The sequence below is a fragment of the Hippopotamus amphibius genome, chromosome 12, assembly GCF_030028045.1.
Source record: "Hippopotamus amphibius kiboko isolate mHipAmp2 chromosome 12, mHipAmp2.hap2, whole genome shotgun sequence".
Classification (NCBI taxonomy): domain Eukaryota; kingdom Metazoa; phylum Chordata; class Mammalia; order Artiodactyla; family Hippopotamidae; genus Hippopotamus; species Hippopotamus amphibius.
Genome location: NC_080197.1, coordinates 33,853,809 through 33,873,732, shown reverse-complemented (window position 1 = coordinate 33,873,732; position 19,924 = coordinate 33,853,809).

The following is a 19,924-nucleotide window of genomic DNA, read 5'->3' as shown; positions in this document are numbered from 1 at the left end:
ACTAAGGAGCCTGCCTGCCGCAACTAAGACCCAGCACAACCAAATAAATAAATAAATAACGTTATAAAATAAACAAATATAAAGGCAGAAGAGACTGCAGTTGTCAGTTGGGTTTCCCCTTGATGGGAGGCACGGGTCAGGAAATCCAGCTGTTAACCAGCTGTGACCACGGACAAGTCACTTGACCTATTTGGGCCTCAGTTTCTCCATCTGTAATACATGGGTTTGAAGTAATCACCTTAAGGTCCTTTCCAGGTAAGTCCAAGCTTCTCTGACATTGGACCTGAGACCCCTATCCACCGGAAGCCTCACCCCACTCTCCATGTGGCCTCAGCACCACTGAACAGCAGGGGGCACTCTCCACACGGGGACCCATGCCCTCCCCGCAGGCCTCTGGCCATCCAGGCCGAGACAGGGCAGAGGCCAGCGGTTCAACTGTCAGAGCGCAGCCATCCAGAGTAGCCTTTCCGTGAACAACGGGGGTGGCCACGGCCGCAGAGGAATCCACTGATCTTGCATCTTTCCAAATGTTTGTGAGACTGAAACATGTAATTGTATTTTCAGTATGGACAGCATTGAAGATGAGTGAAATCGTGGCACATATTCTTATAATTCCATGGTAATCTACTGCTCCAAAATCAAACACAGATACATAAGATAGACATTCTTTTTTTTTTTTAAATGGGAGGGTGTTTCACATAATGTCCTGGGTTCTCAGAGCATGGATCCATGCATTCATTCTTATCTATAGAGGGTCTACTTTGTGGCAGCCACCGCTTGGTTACGGCATTAACAAAACAACGCCCTCGTCCCTATTAAGACTTGTATGGTAAGAGCGTTTGAAGACGGTGGGTTGCAGTGGGGCTCAGGCCTCAGAACGCATAGGTAAAGCCATATATTTGAGATAACCACGAGGGTGCTCCTTACACACTCCATGTAGTGTCCAAAGGAAACTGCTTCGGAGGGTAGGAAATCTGCTATCTGTTCAGGAGTTTTTCCACCAGCAAAATGGGGTAATGGAGAAAGCAACTGCTGAGTGAGTTACATGTACAGATACATCAGCTCAGCTTGTCTGCATTTATCAGGCAGGAGAACGGGTGGAAGGATATTAGTGTACATACTAACCATGGTGCTAAAGCCCCTGAACAGCACAGGTTCTAGAAATAAGCAGCCCAAGGTGAAATGCCAGCTCTGCCACTCGCCCACTGGCTGACTCCGGGGAAATTTCTTAATCTACCTTCAGAGGGTCATGTGAGGATCCAGCGGGTCCGTGTGCTTAAGCCATCAGGACAGCGGCCTGGCACATAGAAATTGCTCAGTAAATACTCACCATATCATCATCATGATTGTAACTATAGCTTTAAATTGGCGCGGTTCCTCATTTCTTTTCATCTGGACTAAATTCTTTTAAATCTTAGTTTAAAAAGGCTGAATAAATTCACTTAGTCAGGCAACCCAATGTATGCATATAGACATACAAACATAAGTTAATTAATTAATTATTTATTAAGCACCTACTATGTGCCTGGCAGTTTTAGGTAATAAGGATTTGACGATAAAAAAGACAGAGCGTCTATCTTCTCAGGAGCTTACAATTTCCAGGGAGATGCCAGGCCATAAATATGTAAAAAAGTAAACAAGTGAAGGTGTAATGGGTATAAGCTGTGTTTCTTTGGAATTAATTTTAACAACACTGAAATAGTATTTGTGATATTCTTGATGATACGTTGCTATAGACAATGTTTGTGTCCCTCCGATATTCACATGTTGGAACTTCAACTCAATGTGATAGTATGTGGAGGCAGGGCCTTTGGGAGCTGATTAGGTCCCGAGGACAGAGCCCTGAATGGGATTAGTGCCCTTGTGAAAGAGACCCCAAAGAGTTCCCTCAGCCCTGCCAGCACGTGAGGACCCAGAGAGAAGACAGCGGTCCATGGGCCCCATGAGGGTTCTCACCAGAAACCGACTCTGCCGGTGCCTTGATCTTGGACTTCCCAGCCTACAGAACTGTCGGAAACAACTTGTTTAAGCCACTTGTGCAGGATTTTTGTTTTGGCAACACGAATGGACTAGCCATGTGTTCATGAAGAAAACGTCTTTCACTTAAGGAACCGATACAAGAATCCCATCAAAGAACTCGAGTCGAGGCATCTCCCAGGGCCCTTCTCCACTCTCACAAGATGAAAGCAGAAGCTGGGGATGCTGCACTTGCTCTTCCGGTAAAAGAACATTGCACCTGACTGTAACAGGAGTTGAAGCCTGGGCCTTCCCTGGCGGCGCAGTGTGAAGAATCTGCCTGCCAGTGCAGGGCACACAGGTTCGGGCCCTGGGCCGGGAAGATCCCACATGCCGCAGAGCAACATCGCCCACCCATCACAACAAGAGAAGCCCCCGCAATGAGAGGCCCTGCAGTGCAAGGAAGAGTAGCCTCCGCCCGCGGCAGCTAGAGAAAGTCTGTGTGCAGCAAAGAACACAGCCGATAAATAAATAAATTTATTTATTTATTTTAAAAAAGAAAAAAAGAAAAAGCAAATTAGGCACACTAGCTCTCCTCATTTAAAAAAAAAAGAGTTAAGGCTGATTATGCCTTAAATTGTGTTTGTTCTGGCTAAAGACTGAATTCCAGGCTGATATCTATAGTAGGATTCCAGCAGCTAGAGAATGAATGGACTGTGTTTCCTTTCAGCCTTCTAATATCTGGGTGAAATGTATATATGTTACTGCTCTTACATGTCTCACCAATGAACCCTCTTCAACAGGAAAAGAAAGCTTCTGCTAGCCCCGATAGCATTTTTGTGCAAATGAGAAAAAGATGCCCCCTTCCTTAAGGCATTTTGCTTTTCCTGAAAATTTTCCTAATAGATATTCATTTCTACAAGGTCTAAGATGTGAATGGCACTCCTTAGTTTTGTTCAGTGCACACCCCCAACAGCGATCTCAAACTGCTCTCCTGATAGGTCCAACCAAGAGAGAAGCAGAAGAGCAACTTATTTCATAACCCTGTTTTGTAATTGCTTTCTTTCTACCCTTTCCCCTTGTCAACAACTTTTCTCACCTGATGGCAAACAAAATTTCATGCCAGTGATGAAGTCTATACCAGGTCCCAGCAACTAAATGCTTTCTCAGGAGAAGACACCCAGCTAATATCTGGATGACCACAACAAGCAAGCAAAGACAACTGTGCGCACACACACCCTCAAACAGAACAGAACACATTTAAAGAGCCCAGAAGACATCCCAGTCTGGTCTGGCATGGGGGCGGGGAGCATATTTGTCAGCGGCCAGATTAGCTTCCATGCTTTGATCGCATCATCTGAACCTGTATTGCTCCACTGTTTCGGAATTACACTGGTCTGCGATCTCTGGCATCAAAACTGAGCTCTCTCTGCATATGTGGGAGAATACAAGATCCATCCCATGGGGGGTTTCTGGGGCTCCAGACCTAGTCTCCAGTGTCCGGTGGGTGTCAGGCATCTCAAGCTCAGCGTGTCTCAAACTTAGCCTGTTCCCTTCCTTCCCAGGCCTCTTTCTCCTCCTTGGTCCCTTGATCGCCATTGATATCATGACTGCCCTCTCAGTTTCACGGATGATCACCCAACTTCCCAGAGTCTTTCCCAGCATCTCCTTTTCCAACATGCCCCCTCTCCCCGACATCAAATCAACGACCGAGCACCCCCTGCCCGCTCCGGATCTTTAAATCTGTCTGATTCTCTCCGATGCCTGCCTTCGCCTTGCGTGTAGCCTTGGGCCCTTTGTCCTTTCTCTCTGGGAGTAACGCAACAGCTGCTCAGCCAGTGTCCTGGCATGGGGAAAGCTCCTGACCGCCTTTTAATTTTCCGCTCTCCTGTTATCTAAATAGAGCTCCAACCATTGACCCGAACTGCTTATTAACCCGCAGGGGCTCGTTGCTGCCTTTGGGATAAAATCTCAGCTCTGTTCCAGCCCATCCCAACTCAACCCTAGTGTGAACCTTCACTGTCCTTTCTGCTTCCCCTCTGCACCTCGGGTCTTCTGACCCCTTCAAGCTACTTAGAATTTCCTCAGAACATCCTGCTTCTAGCCCCCATCTTCCAGGACCCCGTGGACCCCTCCTTCCCCGGCAAACTCTCATTCTCCTTTCAAGGTCCAGCTCAAGTGCTGCCTCTTCTCAGCAGCTTCCCTACCCCCTTTGATTTGACTTTCCTAGCGCATTTTACAAACCTCTGCCTTAATATTTTTTGTCATGGTGTGCTGCAATGTGTTTCTCATGGTTTCTCTCCCATCAGAAATGATCTCCCCCCAGGCAGGTGCTGGCTCTCATTTTAGCACCTGTCGCTCTCAGAGCTGACACTCAGAAAGTACTCAAGAGATGGCTGAACCCTTGAAATGGAAAGATAAGAACAATGGGGTGACTCCCTGGATGCTAAGCAATTTCTGAGGAGCTTCAAGGATGGAAGGGAGGCGTCTGCTGCGGCCTTGGGGGGCCACTGCTGTTCAGAGAGCTAGAAAACTCAGACTGTGTAAAATCAGAACTTTCCAGAATGTTCTCCCATTTTGCCCACTTGACACTCGGGGGTTCTCTGGGACTGGGGCTTTACAAAATGAAATAAAAGGATCACTGCTTTTGACTGTAGAGTGAACATCTTTAGAAAGACAAACACTAAGAAAAAAAATCACTATCAGTGAATTGCAAGTTCTCAGCAAGGTGGTCAGACGTTAAACAGTGATCTTTTTATCTTCTTCCAATTCACCGTTCAAAAATATTACAAAAGTGAAAGCAGTCTTGCTGATATATTTTGAATTCCTTGGAGTTCAAGATGAAATATGAGGAAATATGAATGGGTCTCATTACCTTGCCTGCTAAATTCATTGATGCAATGTAAACACCATTTTCTTTTTGCCTGAAAACAGGCTTTTTCATAATTCTTTTTCTTAAGAAACAAAAAGATTATCTTAGATTATGAATATTTGAGTAGATTAATTTAAAAAACAAATACATACCTCCCATAATATATTTATATTAGTTTGAAATATTAGTTGTACGTCTATATTAGCTCGGTAACATGCTATAACATATACGCAGCTAAAGCCGTGCACTGGGTCCTTACTGGGCTGCTTGGATTCAAAGCAGGGAATCCTGCTCCTGAACCCAAGACCCTCATAGTCTCACTGGGAAGATGATGAAGTCAAGAAATAAATCAATGCAGTGAGGGTAGGAAGGTCTTTAACATCCTGTTGGCGCCCAAAATTCCAGCATGTAATTCTCTGGCAATGCTGAGGTCCACATCAAAGCGGAACATAGGCTGACTCCCGGTGTGGCCGAAAAAGCAGATTCATGTATAAGCAGATGGGAGCTCAAGAAAGAGGCTTCCAAAGACTTCTGTTTTGGACCTATTCCTTTACAGTGAAGGTCTGAGGCATAGCAACCGGGGTTTGTGCAAGGTCACCCAAGTCACCGCACAGCACCAGTCCTCCGAGCCACGTCTAGCACCTCATCCCACTTCACAGGGGCCCTAAGTCTGGAAGGATGTGCTAGGAAAGCTTGGCGTTCCTGCACCAGGTGAAAACCAAACTCTAAACTCAATGCATTACTCAATGCTTTCACTATTAAAAACCATGTTCTGTTATAGTTATAGTTTTAGTTAAGCAATTTTTCTGACTTAGAAAATCAGCTTCCTATTAACCACAGGCTGGGATACTTTCAGCTCAAGGGTAGACGCTTATGTCAACCAGATGGGTCATGAGTACATCACGTGTGTTGGGGGCATGAGCATCAACTGGGGCCCCGAGATGCTTCAGATTCCTGGTTGTCACTGAATGATACACCAGATGGGAAGAAGTCTGCAGTGAATTGGGGGGGAAATTAGATGTCTTAAAAAGGCAAATTATGTCAATGTATTTTTTCCCCTTTTTTTGATTCCTTCTCATCTGTGAGTATTGCAGCAAACTCCAAAAGGAAACTCTCTCTCCCTTATTTGTACTACTTTATTAAGAGGAATGTTTCTTGATTTCATCTCTTTATTCTTTATTCACATTTCTTTTTTTCTTTTTCTTTTCATGCTGCAACACTTGGAAGGCCCAAGTGTCACATGAGTTAGAGATGTTCTACAGTTCTCTTGGTGATATGTTAGAATCATTTTTATTTCCTTTTTCTGGAGAGTGTTTCAAACACCTAGGGTTTGATACTGCTCTTTTCACTTCGGACGGCATGCATTTTTCTAAATGTCTTTCGTGCCTTGCAGCCAGTGGCAACAAGCTCTAACAGGTCCAGAATGAAAGTGAAAATTGCAGGACTAAGTTTCCAGGCTCATTTTGTGGCCAATTTTCCAGGTGATCTTGAGGCAGTCCTAACTGCCTAAGGCATAATTGGGATGATAATACCACACCTATGGATAAGTTTGTCATACAGATAAATGAGGTCATGTCTGCAAAGGATTCTTGGATATTATAGAGCCACAGTGATTACAGCAGTTGAGAGTCTAACTCACGACTGTTTTTAGTGAGATCTGCTCTGGTGTCCTTTGTTTCTGTCTGGTTTCATTGTAACCAGCAGCTTTCTAGAGAGGTCACAGTGGGTGTTTAATGGGGACACAGAAGGATAAGAGAATCAGGTCAACACATAGGATGGTGTGTTAAATGTTGCATGTCCCTTACCACTATCTTTAATACCTGCTACTCTCCAAAAGGCACTGCGTGTTCCAGTGTTGTCATTCTGGATTCAGCCATCTATTTCAGAGGGTCCTCACCACCTTGTCTGCGCCACTGTTAGACCAGGTTGGTGCATATTTCCAACGTCTTGGGAAGTGGCAGATGGGATAAGTAAACATGGCCAAGGAGGCCGCACTGTCCATTTCTGCCCCGGTAGACTCTGACCTCAACAGCTTGAGCCCTTCTGAGGCTGCCAGGTGGTGGGGTGGGTTTCAGAATTCCCACCAGGCTTCTGGATAACGTGAGGGGAGAGGGGCTCAAACAAAAGCCTCCTGCGCAAGCGTCTTTCAGCGACCCTGGCGTACCACGCGTCCCTGATAAAACGTATGATGATGAGCTTGAACTCATGACTTATTGAGGCACTGACTGATCACCTACTCTGTGCCAGGCACTGTCTTCCTTACTCCTCTCAATCATCCTGACAGATGGGGGTGGTTATCCCCATTTTACTGATGATGAAATTGAGACCTCGGCAAAGGAAATAAACAACACAAGGGTACAGGCATCCCTCAATATTTGCAGAGGGTTGGTTCCAGGACCCCCGTGGACACCAGAATCCACAGATGTTCACATCCCTTATATAAAACAGTGTAGTGTTTGCATATGACCTATGCACATCCTCCCTTATACTTTAAATCATCTCTAGCTTGCTTATAATACCTAGTACAATGTAAATGCTATGTACGTACAATATAAATGCTATATAAATAGTTACCAGTGCACAGAAAATTCAAGTTTTGCTTTTTGGAATTTTCTGGTATTTGGGGGTGGGTGACATTGTCTCTCAAAAATCAGCGTACTGTCCAGGGAAAGCCAAGACACCTCCTGTTTGGGGGTAGAGGTCACCTCACTTAAGCACATGGAGCATCTGTAGACTGAACCTCCCTGGAGGAAAACTGCTCATTAGTAAGCCCGGGACAGAAGTGAAACTCCCAGTCAGTACTCCTTCCAGCCACTCACAGGAAATAGGCCTTCATACACAGCAGCACAGGAAACCCAGACCAGCCCTAGAATGCTTTACATTAATGGGTTAAAAAACATGCTGAGGGTGCTGACTTAGTGGTTGGGACTAAACTTGGACTCAGATGCAGGTCTCTGTGTAAAAGCCACTCTTTTAACTGCATCCTGTTGCTTCCCCAAGAAAATGCCAAGATGAGAATGAAATCTTATATTTGAAATTTGAAACCTAATTATTTGGGTATTTTATATCTTGCATTTTTATCTATCTTTTGTTTATCTTTTATCATGCCCTGAGGAAGATATTCTGCCCTAATAGTGATTATACAGAAAGAGGAACTAAGGGATAAGTAACATAATTACTTTAATGTTTTTAATTAAGCCTTTTATAGACACTATAAAATAAGCACTGAAAGTACTAACACAGCACCATGAAGTCATTTCCCCTAACTCACAAAAGGTCAAGGACCAAACTTGTGTAAGGATTTAGGCTTTTTGGTACCTGCATCATCTCTTTTTCTCTATTCTACTTTTATATAGTAACATATAAGAAGTATGTAAATATATGTTGAATGAATAATTTTATCTGAAATTAAATCCCTGTGTTTGCAATTTATTAAGTGAAAAAATCAGTAGGTATATTCTTTCTTTAAAAGTATACGCATAGGGGACCTAACGAAACTTCAAAGCTTCTGCACAGCAAAGGAAACTGTAAGCAAGACGAAAAGACAACCCTCAGAATGGGAGAAAATATATGCAAATGAATCAACAGACAAAGGATTAATCTCCAAAATATATAAACAGTTCATCCAGCTCAATATCAAAAAAACAAACAACCCAATCCAAAAATGGGCAGAAGACCTAAATAGGCATTTCTCCAAAAAAGATATATGGATGGCCAAGAGGTGCATGAAAAGCTGCTCAATATCACTAATTATTAGAAAGATGCAAATCAAAACTACAATGAGGTATCACCTCACACCAGTTAGAATGGGCAACATCAGAAAATCTACAAACAGTAAATGCTGGAGAGGGTGTGGAGAAAAGGGAACGCTCTTGCCCTGTTGGTGGGAATGTAAATTGATACAGCCACTATGGAGAAGAGTATGGAGGTTCCTTGCAAAACTAAAAATAGAGTTACCATATGATCCAGCAATCCCACTGCTGGGCATATACCCAGAGAACACCATAATTCAAAAAGACACATGCGCTCCAGTGTTCATTGCAGCACTATTTACAATAGCCAGGACATGGAAGCAACCTAAATGTCCATCAACAGATGAATGGATAAAAAAGATGTGGTACATATATACAATGGAATATTACTCAGCTGTAAAAAGGAATGAAACTGGGACATTTGTAGAGACATGGATGGACCTAGAGACTGTCATACAGAGTGAAGTGAGTCAGAAAGAGGAAAAGCAAATATTGTATATTAACACATATATGCAGAATATAGAAAAATGGTACAAATCAAGTGGTTTGCAAGGCAGAAATAGAGACACATATGTAGAGAACAAACATATGGACACCAAGTGGGGAAAGCGGGGAGAGTTGGGGGGGAAAGAATTGGGAGATTGGGATACCAAATTGTACACTCTAAATATATGCAGTTTATTGTATGGTAACTGTATCTCAATAAAAGTTCTTTAAAAAAAAGATAGTATTCGTACGTCCTTACCTATCAATACTTACTTTAAATGTAAACTAATTAAATTTTCCAATCAAAATTTTCCAATCACAAGACTCAACTATATGCTACCTACAAGAAATTCACCTCAGCTTTAAGGACACACATAAGCTCAAAGCAAAGAGACGGAAAAAGATATTCCATACAAATGGAAACCTAAGAGAGCAAGGGTAGCTATACGAATATCAGAGAAAATACGCTTTAAGTTGGAAACTACAACAAGAGACAAGGCACATCATTATATAATGATAAAGGGGTCAACCCATCAAGAGGATATAACAACTGTAAATGTATATGCACCCAACATCAGAGCACCTAACTCTATTAAGCAAATACTAAGAGATCTGAAAGGAGAAATAGACCACAATACAATAATAGCAGGGGACTTCAGTACCTCACTTCAATCATCCAGACTTAAAATCAAGAAGGAAACACAACTTGAAACATACTTTAGACCAAGTGCACCTAACAGGCATATATAGAACATTCTATCCAATAGAGACAGAATATACATTCTTCTCAAGCACACATAGAACATTCTCCAGGATAGATTATATGTTAGGCCGCAAAGTAAGTCTTAGCAAAGTTTTAAAGACTGAAATCATACCATGTACCTTTTTTGACCAAAATGATACAAAACTAGAAATTAATAACAGGAAGAGAAGCAGAAAATTCACAAATATGTGGAAATTATACAACACACTCCTGAATAACCAATGGGTAAAAGCAGAAACTTTAAAAATCTGGAAACAAACAAAATTGGAAATACAATATACCAAAATGTATGGGATATAGCAAAAACAATTCTAAGAGAGAAGTCTACAATAATAAATGCTTACATTAAGAAAAAAAAATCTCAAATAAACAGTTTAACTTTACACCTCAAAGAACTAGAAAAAGAAGAACAAACTAAGGCAAAGTTAGCAGATGGAAGGAGATAGCAAAGATCAGAGCAGAAACAGATGAAATAGAGAATAGAAAAACAATAGAAAAGGTAAATAAAACAGAGTTTGTTTTTCTGGAAAAGATAAACAAAATTAACAAAACTTTAGCTAGATTTTCCAAGAAAAAAAGAGAGTACTCAACTAATAAAATGATAAATAAGAGACATTACAACAGACAACCACAGAAATACAGAAGATCATAAGATACTATTATAAACAATCATACACCGACAAATTGGACAACCTAGAAGAAACTTGTTTATCCCTAAAAGTATACAACCTACCAAGACTGAATCATGAAGAAACAGAAAATCTGAACAGATCAATCCAAGTAAGGAGACTGAATCAGCAATCAAAAACCTCCCAACAAAGAAAATCCTAGGACCAGATGGCTTTACTGGTGAATTTTATTAAACATTTAAAGAAGAATTAATACCAGTAATTCTCAAACTTTCAAAAACTAAAGAGGAGGGATTACTTTCACATTCATTTTAGGAGGTCAGTATGACCCTTATGTCAAAGCCAGATAAGGTCACTACAAGAAAAGAAAACTGCAAGCCAATATTCCTGATGAATAGAGATGTAAAAATTCTCAACAAAATACTAGCAAAACAAATTTAACAGCACATTAAAAGGATCACATTCCATGATGAAATGGGATTTATCCCCAGGATGCAAGGATAGTTCAACACTGGATAGTGCAACAAGGACAGTGCACTGTTGGTGGGAATGTAAACTGGTGCAGCCACTACTGTTTCCACTATGGAGACCTGTATGACAGCTCCTCAAAAAGTTAAAAATAGAGCTATCATATCATCCAGCAATCCCATTTCTGGTTATACATCCAAAGCAAATGAAAACGGGGTCTTGTAGGGATACCTGCACTCCCAGGTTCACTGCAGCATTATTCACAACAACCAAGACATGGAAACAACATAAGTGCCCATCAATGGATAATTGGAGAAAGAAAATATGGTATGTATGTATGTGTATATGTATGTGTATACACACACACACATAATATATACACACACAATAATAATTCAGCCCTAAAAAAGAAGGAAACTCTGCCATTTGTGACAACATAGGCAGATCTGAGAGTATTATGCTAAGTTGTTAGCAATGGCTTTTAGATGCAACACCAAAAGCACCATCTATGAAAGAAGAAGCTAAGGTAACACAGAGAAAAGAGGAAACAGAACAGATGGACTAGAAAATATCAAGATGGGATATTTAAACCCAGTGATATAGATGACCACACTAAATGCAGATGCTCTGAAGATTCCAGTTTCAATGAGCAGAGATTGTCCTTCTGGATAAAGAAGCAAGACACAATTATTTGATGCCTACAGGAAACTTACTTGAGAAATACAATTTCTCCTAGCAGTGTTTTGTAGTTTTCAACAGAAAGGTCCTGCACTTCTTTTGCTAATTTGTTTCATGAGTATTTTTAGTCTTTTTATGCTATTGTGAACACATTTATTTCATAATTTTGTTCTTAGATTATTCATTGCTAGTATATAGAAACACAGTGAACTTTATTGATTCTTGTGTCCTGAGACCTTGTTATTTCATAGTGTCTGTGTCTCGTGAATTTGGGAGTGGCTTAGCTGGATGGTTCTGGATGAAGATCTCTCATGAGATGTCAGTCAAGAAGTCAACCAGGGCAATGACATCACAGAAAATAGCAGATTGGCAGCAGCAGGGGCCTGTCCCTCCAGAGAAACACTGAAAACATGAGCAAAAGTTATCAGAATTAACTTTGTTGGAACTCTGGAAAATGCTCAAAGGTATACAGCAACCACCATTTCTTTTTATTTATTGTTGGATTTGATCTGTTAATGTTTTATTAAGGATTTCTGCATCTATGTTCATGAGGGAGATTTGTCTATCGTCTTTGCTTGTGATTGTCTTTGTCTAGCTTCAGTGTCAGGGTAACATTGACCTCATAAAATGAGTAAGAAATTGCTCTTTCCTCTCCTATTTTTTAATTGAATTTGTGTAGGATTGTATTATCCTGCTCATTTTCATTAAATGTTTGATAGGCTTCACCACTGAAGCCAGTTGTGCCTGGATTTTCCTTTGTGCAAAAATTTAAAATGACTAATTCAATGTCTTTACTTGATACTAATCTAATCAGACTTGATGTTACTTTGTGAATCAGGGTTGGTAATTTCTTGCTAGGAATGTGTTTAATCTAACTTGTCTAGTTTGTTGAAATAAAGTTGTGAACAATATTTCCTTTTAATTCTTTTGATTTCTCTAGGGCATGTAGTGATATATCTTTTTTCATTCTGATTTTGAGAGTTTACATCTTCACTCTTTTTCTTGATCAGTCTAGCTAAACATTTATCAATTTTGTTGATTTTTCAAAGAATCAGCTTTCTGTGTTTCATTGATTTCCCTATTTTTTGTTTTCTATTTCATTGATTTTGCTCTGATTTTTACTATATTTTTCCTTCTGCTTACTGTGGGTTTGATTTCTTCTTTTTCTAGGTTCTTGAAGTGGAAGCTTATGTAATTGATTTGAAACCTTTCTTCTTTTCTAATGTAAGCATTTACTGCTATGAGTTTTCCTCTAAGCACTAGTTAGGATGCATGACAAAGTTTTGACATATTGCATTTTAATCTTAACTCAGTTTTCAAGATATTTTCTAATTTTCCGTGTGATTTCTTCTTTGATCATTGGGTTATCTAAAAGTGTGTTATTTAATTCCCAGACATTTGGAGATTTCTCAGATTCTTTCTGTTGCTGGTTTCTACCAAGTTGGGACAAGTAATTTTACTGTGATATCTAATACAAAATGATGAAAAGTAAATTACATCAGTGCTTCCCAAACTTTAATGTTCATGTGAATCCTCTAAATGTCTTGTTTTAGTGTAGATTTTGATTAAGTAAGGCTGGGGTGAAGCTGGGATTCTGCATTTTTAACACACTCCCAGCAGAGTCTAACCTATTTCAGAGCACATTTTAAGTGCTAAGATTTAAAGGATGATAATAATTTTCAAGATACTTAGTATTTAATTTCTTTTTTTAAATTAATTTATTTATTTATTTATTGGCTGTGTTGGGTCTTTTTTGCTGTGCGTGGGCTTTCTCTTTTTAGTTGCAGTGAGTGGGGACTACTCTTCGTTGTGGTGTGCGGGCTTCTCATTGCTGTGACTTCTCGTTGCAGAGCACAGGCTCTAGGCATGTGGGCTTCAGTAGTTGCAGCACACGGGCTCAATAGTTGTGGCTCACGGGCTTAGTTGCTCCGCGGCATGTGGGATCTTCCTGGAGCGGGGATTGAACCTATGTCCCCTGCACTGGCAGGCAAATTCTCAACCACTGCGCCACCTAGGAAGCTCCTTAATTTCTTAATTCCATTTATTTTATGATATTTTCCAACTGACCATCTTTATTATTTATTACTGGAAATGAATGTCTATCATCATAGTGCTTTACATTTTTAGAGACCGTTTTTACACTTTATCCCACTCTTTCTTTTTTTTTTTTGGCTGCACCACACAGCATTTGGAATCTTAGTTCCCCGACCAGGGATTGAACCTGCACCCCCAGCAGTGGAAGCACGGAGTCTTAACCACGAGATCGCCAGGGAAGTCCCAATCCCACTCATTTTTCAGAACAATAATGTCAAGTAAGGTGGGCAAACATCTATTTAATCATCATTTCAGGAGTGAGGAAACTAAGGCTCAGAGAGGTTGGGACTAGCTTGAAGTTGCTCACAATTTCAAGCTTAGATCATGCTCACTCCTTTCAATAACATCATACATTTGTAAAGCTGAGTTCTCAGTGTTTGCTGTGATTAAAAAAAAGGGGGGGGCATCATGTGAAGATCAACGTGGTACAGGAAGTGAAGGTGGTTTTATCCAATCTGGTTCCAAGTTTTGAGAAGTGTGAATGCCCAGCAGGCACCTAACCATTTAGTTGATTTCAAGATATTTATTTAAGGAAGAATAAAATATATTTTTTCAAGCCATGTGTATTATTTTTTCAAATGGCTACTAAAAACGTATATAATATGTGAAGTAATAGGAGTTTGGAGTATTCTTGTTGGCCTAGGGGGTGCCACGAAAAAATTACTGAGATGCTCAGGGCACTGTGAGTGGAGAAAGTTTGGGGATGTCTGCTATAGATAATTAGTCCCATATATGTATATATATATATATATATCTTTAGTTAGATTTTACTTGGGAGTTTGTGTTTTTTCTGCTCACTATACTACCATGTACATTAATGTGTTGTTTTGGAATTTAAGCATGTATGAGGAGGGGAAATTGTCTTTTCTGTGTTTTTGAAAGTGATTGGTAGAGTCTCGTGTTGCTGTCATCCACGGGGTGTGGTGCCTTTCAGTAATTACACTGATGGGAAAACTGAGAAGAAATTGCTAAAAGCCACAGGGAGAATCAGTAGCTGAACTCAGGAGCACATGAAAAGCAGGTTTCTCTGGAGTCTGCCACACCTTTTGGGGGACTTGTTAGGAAAAAAAAAATCTTCTAAGTCCTTGTAAACCTTGATTTATGGTTTATTTTGGGGCAGGGAGAAGATGAAACAAAAATTGTCATCGGAATGTAAGATGTCCACCTAACCGTCAGAGCTTTCAGGTACTGCCTCTGATTTGTTTAATTATTTGGCGATTCTCCAAACCCACCTAACACACCAGATAACAACCAGCCCTCCACTTGATAATGTGCTCAAGTCTGAATCAATAAGGTGGAATCTTCTTGAATTTTTTTTTTCCAACTTGAAGATTTCATATAATTAAATCTTAAATGCTTGGTCTGAGAACCATTTAACATGCAAGGTCTTTGAGTGCTGATTTAGTGCTAATATGTGAGTAAAATGAGGTTGTGAAAGCTAGATTGTGAAAGTCTTTTACTATGAAGTGTTGTTTGCTGGCCTCACAGCATGCATTTTCTCTTCCACCAGCGCCTGGGCTAACAACCTGGCAGACACCCCTTCTGCAGCTGTTCTTGGGGGGAACAACATATACACAGATGCCAGGGCCCTGCCCCTCTCCCTGTATCACAACCTCTGGGTGTGGAGCTGGGTTTAACTATTTTTAAAAACTCCCCAGATATTTCTACTGTGCAGCCCAGGTTGAGAACCACCAGCATAAAGTTCTTTAGCGTTTCATTCACTGAGTTTCTCATCTTTCTAAATTTTCTCTTGCAGTCATAGTCCAGATGACCCTGGTAACACTCCCTTGTCTTGGGCGGGGGTGGGAACACCAACCCTAAGTTTGGATCCATTGGTTAATTCATACTTGACTCAACATGTTGAAGATTAATCCTACCCAAAGGGAAGAAATGAAAGGTTTGGTTTTTTTTTTCCTTTTTCAAGAAATCCAACTCTTTAACGGGAAAATGGAGAGAGATGGTGTTTGCCTTTTCAGAATTCTGCATGGCCGGCCTGAGTCAGCACTTGAGCATGAGATCACATCATCTCTTGGGGGGGCCATATGCTCCTCTCAGCTCTCCTGTGACCCTTACACACTTTCCCACCATGCCGGGTGAGTGGAGCACAGGGTGGGTCCCCACTCATCTTCAGGCCGTGTGCTCTTGGGAAGCGCTCACGCTGCACAGCTTTACCCTGCGTTCCTGCTGGGCTCCAGGACCTTTAACACTCACTCACTCACTGGTAGATTCAACACATACCTGCTGCCTTTTGATCAGGTGGAGCAAACTGACTATATTTCCTACATTATAAACCCTTGCCAACGTTCTCCCTCCCTCTCCACCCACACCCTGGTCCTGGTTGAGGTCCTCACTGTCTCTTACCCGGACGTCCGCAGTAGCCCCCTGATCAGACTTGCTCCCTAAAGCCTCATCCCCTCGCAACCCCGCCCACGTGCTGCCCGGAGCCACTTGTTTATAATAAAATTCAGATGTGGTCCTCATGCCTGCCCTGCGTGCTCCAGAGGCGCCTGCCGCTAAGGTCCGCAGGGCCCTGTTAAAAGTGCTGGAATGGTGGTGAGCTGGCCCCTGCCCACTTCCCGAGCAGCCATCCCACTGCTGCAGCCTCACCGAGTCCTCCAGCAATGCTGATTTATGGCTCTCCAAGCGCATCCTTCTGGGCATTGCTTAACTGCCTCCTATTCACCTGCTGGTGAGGGGGGGATTCCAGTCCTAAGGTCACGGGGACGGCCAAGGACACACACACATACACACACACACACATCACTGGACAGAGGAGACTGTCACATGTCCTCACAGCCAGTGGGGCGGGGCTGGGGGGTACCCTGTGCCTCGTAGGGCCCCACGGGGCCTGCGCTTCAACACGGACTGAACTGCGTGTTTCTTGTGGGGGTAGGCTCGGTGGTACCAAGGGGCAGGGGTGATCTTGGGCTCACAAGGGAGGATGTGGTTGGCTTATTTGAACACCTCCACAGGCTGAAATCTGCTCCTCAGAGAAAAGTAGGAACTGCGCCTGGTCCCCTTGACAAAGAGGGTTGCTAGGGTGGGGGACTTCATCCTGGGGAGCACGGTGGGGAGGGGAACTTGTGATCCAGGCATTTGAGGCTCTGTGCGATTCACCAGATGCTAAGGCAGCACTTAACACTGGGCCCTCATCTTAGATTTTACATCACAGGCAGGAGAGCTTCCTCTCTGTGTTTCTCCACTTCCCCCTCCCATTGGCCTCTGGCTCAGTCCTAGTCCCCCTGGACCATCAGCTCAACTTCCTGTCCAGCAGGACACATCCCCTGACCTCTCCCCTCTGACTGGTCACTCACTGATTCCTAGTAACCCTCGCTGTACCCCCTTACCCAGAAGCTAAAAAAGTACTTTTAATTTTCTGTCTTTCCTCTAGAATGTAAGCTCATTGAAGACAAGGACACTGCACAACTTACTTATTTTTAAATCCTTGGTAAATGCCCAAGAAAAGATGATGTGTTTCAAGAATATAACTCACAAGCTTACTTTTACCAAAAAAAAGGTCCAATTTGCTTTTCTAATTTTACACTGTCAGAAAAAAACACGCCTGTTGGAATTCCTCAAAGAAAACAAGCAACAACAAAACTTTTAAACTCTACGAGAAAACTGTGAGGGGAAATTATGTAAAAATTGTTTTGCTGGGACTTCCCCGGTGGCGCAGTGGTTAAGAATCCGCCTGCTACCCCCCCAAAAAATAATAAATAAATAAATAAAATTTAAAAAAAAAGTATCCGCCTGCCAATGCAGGGGACACGGGTTTGAGCCCTGCTCCAGGAAGATCCCACATGCCGAGGAGCAGCTAAGCCCGTGTGCCACAACTATTAAGCCTGTGGTCTAGAGCCTGTGAGCCACAACTATTGAGCCCACATGCCGCAACTACTAAAGCTCTCGCACTGAGAGCCCGTGCTCTGCAGCAAGAGAAGCCACTGCAATGAGGAGCCTGCTCTGCAATGAAGAGCAGCCCCCGCTTGCTGCAACTAGAGAAAGCCTGCGCGCAGCAACGGAGACCCAACACAGCCAATAAATAAAAAATAAAGTAATTAATTAATTTAAAAACTTGTTTTGCTAAAACACACTCCCCTTCTCTTTTCTTCACAATGTTTAGTTTGGCCCATCTGCACACCTGCCCTCCTCTTAAACTTGTGTTAAGCTCAGGTTCAAAGAGAGCTTGTAATTCTAAAGCACCATTTCAAGTCAGCATGTTGGCAACCTGTTCACGTAGCCAGGAGCCGAGTTCACCTCTGCCATCACCCAGGGCACCTGGGCTGAGGCATTCAAGGTCAGTACCTCCAGGGACCTTCAGGTAGGAAACAAACACAGTGACAAAGCGGCTTTTATCATCCCCGACCTCCTCAGGAGAAGTCTGCAACTTTTCAAGACTGAAGAGAAGCAGAGTCAGGTTTCACACCCGGGTGCGCCTGGCTCCAGAGAAGGTGCGGAGATGGGCCAAGCAGGAAAGTGGACGCAGTGAATAGACCAATGTGGAGGGTCAGGTGCAGCAGAGAGGACAAGCCAGCAGCCTCAGGCCCCACTGACCCAAAGGCAAGTTTTCTTTGGCTTGAGCTGTACTTACAATTTTTTCCATTTTTTTTTGATGGTGGGAAAATATACATAAAATTTACCATCTTAACCACTTTAAAGTGCACCGTTCAATGGCATTAAGTATATTCACATTATTGTGCAATCATCTCCACCAACTGTTTCCAGAACTCATTTCGTCTTGTAAAACTGAAACTCTGTCCCCAATAAACACCAACTCCCTAGTCTCCCCTCCCCCTGCCCCTGGCAACCACAATTCTACTTTCTGTAGAATTTCTATGAATTTGATGACTCTAAGGAACTCTTATAAATGGAATGATATGCTATGTCTTTTTGTGACTGGCATATTTCACGTAGCATAATGTCAATGATGTCCATGTTGTAGCATGTGTCAGAATATCCTTTTAAAGGATCAGTAATATTCCATCATATACATTTTACTTGCCCATTCATCCAGGGGTACCTCCACATTTTAGCTAATGTGAATAATTCTGCTATGAACATGAGAGTACAAACATCTCTTTGAGACCCTGTTTTCAAATCTTTTAACCATATACCCAGAAGTGGAATTGCTGGATCATAGGGTAATTCTATTTTTGATTTTTTGATGAATAGCAACACTGCTTTCTACAGCAGCTGTACCATTTGGCATTGCCATCAGCAGGGTACAAGGTTCCAACTTGTCCGCATTCTCACCAAGACTTTTTTTTTTCTGTTTTGTTTATTTGCTTTTGCTATTGTTTTTGTTAATAGTAGCCCATCCTAATGGGTATGAAGTGGTATCTCACTGTAGTTTGATTTTCATTTCCCTAATGATGACTGATTTTGAGCATCTTTTCATGTGCTTATACAATTAAAAAAAAATGTTTCCCAACATGAAAAATATGGAAATTTCACAACTCCAAATTCCTGGCCTCTTTTGACAAATCAAAAGATGTGACAAAGCTGGGCACTCATTCCCACAAGGCAGGCCAGCCCGAGGGCAAGGCTGCTGCCTGGAAGGGGCAGGCACTCTCCAGTTCTCCACAGTCCCTGCCACTCCCTACTGCCTGACCCAGGGGGCCCAGGCATTTGTGAGTCCCTGTGGGGATGGTCAGCATTGCTCTCAATTGTCCAGACCTTTAGGCGAAAAACTCACCCCAATCCAGCCACACATTTTCCCCACCTGGTCCCTCGGGCCTCTGGAAAACAGTCAGCTCTGGAGACCGCATGTGACTGCAGTTTCCACTCCTTTTCCATATATTTCTTGTAATCATCGCCCAATGGGAGTCAAAAAGACTTTGCCAAGCAAATAACAGAGAAGAACTTTCCCCATAAAACTTAATAAATCCATCAAGAATCTGGGCGTGACCAGGGCGTGACATCCTGAGCCCAGATGATTTTGGGAGGGGCTGCTAGAGGGCTTTTGAAATAAAGAGCAGGCTGAGCCCTGGGTCCTGGCATTAAGCTTTTACAGACGCCAGCTTTGGAGTAAATGGCATGGCTTGATGAGGCTTTCTTGAGAAGCCAAAGTCAGAATACCAAGGAAGTTGCTGGCGTGGAACATTTCTATTGCTGCGCCTACTAAACAAATGCACAGAGGGCTTGCTCAGTGATGAATGCCCTCATCGTGCCCCATGGGGAGAAGCTGGAGGGTTGGGGGCCTCCCATCTCCCGCAGTTTGCAGGCAGTA